We start from the raw sequence: 3,571 nt of genomic DNA on the forward strand, positions 1-3,571 counted from the left end.
CTCTTAAATTCTGTTTTTCCTCAATCTTTTCACACATATCACAGAAAAAGGCTCAGAAAGATTTTCCTATAGAAATAAAGGTGGCTAAAAAGGGTGATTTGTGATCATACAACTAGAGGTAGTCCTTAATTAAGGTCTAGATCTAATCATGTCAACAAGATTTATATCATGAAAAGCATACTATAAATGATGAAAGAACTAAATCAGTATTTAAAATAAATTTTGATAAAGTAACACTAGTATTTATACGTTGTGAATTCACAATTAGGCTCATAGTAAATACTGTGGTTATTACAGTTGTTGTTCATCAATAATGAGAACCTCCATTTGAATTGGAAAGGATTTGATCAGGTTACTATCATGTACCATGATCTCAAACCTTTGTTCTTTTTGCAAAGAACCAACACTTGAATGTGTTTAATGAAAGCTATCATAGATTCTTCAGCAAAAACTGATGAAACCTCGTGTCTCTGTTAGATCATCAAGATCTACCTCAGCAAGAAGTCTCTAACCAACTAAATGTTGTGTCTGAGTGGTGAACATAATTCAAGAATTATGACACTTGATTTTTGGCAATATTTGAGAAAAGTATTCAAGTGTTTCAGTTGTAAGAAGAAATTTAAGATGTAAGATATATGAAATTTGAGATTGAGTGTCGACAACTTTCTTGATCAGGAAAAGAAAGTTTCAAAAGATTTTGAATTGTAAGCAACACTCAAAAAATTATAACCCTTAGTGATTAAAAATTAAATCTTTCCTTAAATCTTCTTTTTAACAACAGTTACTTCCTGTAGTGCTCAATCTGTATTGAAGTGTCACATGAACTTAAACAGAGATTAGTTTATTCATATGCACTATAAAAATATCACAAATTTAGCATGCAGTACTGACTTAACATTTAACATTTAAGAACATTTAAGCACACATACAAGAAGTAATTAAGCAATCATTTAATGAAGCAAAAGAAGCTTAAATATTATTAATTAAGAAGTAGAATACAATATTTTCATAAAATTGCAATCTATGAAAGACACTGACGTTTGGGATCTTGTCGACTTGCCTAAAGGCTCAAACCTATTGGTTGAAATGGGTATTTAAAACCAAAAGGATTCGAGTGGTAACATCGAAAGATATAAGGCTCATCTAGTCGCTAAAGGATTCACTCAAAAGAAAGGTATCGACTACAATGAGACTTTCTCTCCAGGTTTCGCACGAAAGACTCATTTTAGAATTTTATGGCACTTCTGTCTCTTATGATCTAGAGCTACATCAGTATGGACGTAAAGACGGCGTTTCTCAATGGAAACATTGGCGAGACAATTTATATGGTGTAACCAGAAAACTTTGTCATGGAGATCCAATGACTGTGGTTTGCAAATTAATGAAGTCCATCTATGGTGTCAGGCAGGCTTCCGTGAATGGTATCACAAATTTTATCAAGTAATCACATCATATGGTTTCAAGTGAACTTGGTGGAACCATTATGTATATCAAAAGTTTCAGTGGGAGTAAATCTATCTTTCTTTCTTATACGTTGATGACATCTTACTTGCTACTATTGATATAGGCTTATTGCACGATACCAAGAAATTTCTCACTAGTCAATTTGAGATGAAGGACCTTGGTAACGCCTCCTTTGTATTAGGAATTCAGATACATCGAGATCGCTCTCGAGGTATTCTTGGATTGTCACAAAAGAGCTATATCGAAAAGATCCTGGAAAGGTATGACATGAAAGATTGTGCACCAATGGATACACCCGTGTCTAAAGGAGACAAATTTAGTCTCAAACAGTGTCCCAAGAATGAACTTGAGATAAGGGAAATGCAAAGGATACAATATGCATCAGCGGTGGGAAGCCTAATGTATGCTCAAGTTTGTACTCGTCCTGACATAACATTCATTGTTGAAATTTGGGAAGATATTTGAGTAATCCGGGAATGGAGCAATGGAAAGCAGTGAAACGAGTCTTACGGTATTTGAAGAAAACAAAAGACTATATGCTCACATACAGGAAATCAGATCATCTAGAAATCATTGGATATTTAGATTCTGACTTTGGAGGATGCAGAGATGAAAGAAAATCTACTTCGGGCTATGTTTATCTACTGGCTGGTGGAGCGATTTCATGGAGATCTGCCAAACAGACGCTCATAGCTTCATCCACCATGGCTGCAGAATATATAGTATATTTTGTGGCATCCAATCAAGCTTTATGGCTGCGAAACTTTGTCACTGGTTTGCATATTTGATGGTGTTGAAAGACCATTAAAGATATTTTGTGATAATAAATCAGCAGTGGAGTATTCAAACAACAATAGGAGCACTACAGATGCATAACATATAGATATTAAGTTCCTAGTTGTTAAGGAAAAGATTCAGAGTGGACAGATTTCGATAGAGCACATTGTACTAACTCCATGATTGCGGATCCGCTCACTAAGGCGTTAACACCTAAGGTCTTTCATAAGCATACTGCTCATATGAGTGTTACCTTATGTGATACTTTGGTTTAGTGGGAGTTTGTATTTTGGTGTTTTATGTAATGAACATTGAGTTGTTTATGTTCTACAGAATACAGTTGATGGATTTTTATTAAATGTCACTCTACTTTTGTTCAATTTTCTTATTGTGGTTTAACATTGAGTTGAGAAAATTGGAATCAATCTTGTTAGAGATTGCCTAAGAACTAGTTGGAAATAGACATTATATAGATCACATGCATGTAATTTCCATGCCACTTATCCATGCATGATTCATGTCGTTGAATATATTGTGTGGTGACCCTGGAAGGTTTAGTCACGTAAAGTTTGTGACGAATGCCGCCATAATCTCATACATATATAGTAGACGGATCGAATTATTTTGGTAAAATCTAAGGACGATGAATAGCATAACACTAGTACAAATTTAGCTTTCAGCGTCGGTCAAAATAGGTATAAGGCGTCGGTTATTAGGCGTAGTATATGCAGGAGACGCTATAGATACTTACTTTAGGCCACGGTTAATTAAGCGACGTTAAAACTTAGTCTGTGATGGTTTAATAACCGACGCAAGAGGGCATATAACGACGCAAGAGGGCATATAACCGACGCAAAAGGGTGTACAGCAGCGTCGGTTGCCTTCAACTGCCGACACATATAGTCTTGATTATTAGCGTCTTCCTCTAATAACCGACGCCTAAACTGTTAAATTAATCAAAAAAATCCCATTTTATATTGATATCATTTTTAAACTACTTTTCTGTATACACTCCTATCGATAAACATAGAACAAATATAAATTCAAAACATCCAAAAATAAAATTATACACAAATCTGATCAAATAACTTTAAAGTTTGTTACATTTTGTTTATCCTTGAAAGAAAAGGTCCATTAAATTCCACGAGTATTACATATTGCTGACAAAAGCAAACTTGGACCATCCAATTTCTTGGACCCTTTTGAATCCAATGAAGCTAAAAAAAACAGGCAATAATAGCTTTCACTTGTGACTTCTTTCAGAACACAACATGGTAGGCATGCTATCAGAGGAATTGCATAATCTGAGACCACCAAGCCTACAACACGG

The sequence above is a fragment of the Apium graveolens genome, chromosome 9, assembly GCF_009905375.1.
Source record: "Apium graveolens cultivar Ventura chromosome 9, ASM990537v1, whole genome shotgun sequence".
NCBI classification, from domain to species: domain Eukaryota; kingdom Viridiplantae; phylum Streptophyta; class Magnoliopsida; order Apiales; family Apiaceae; genus Apium; species Apium graveolens.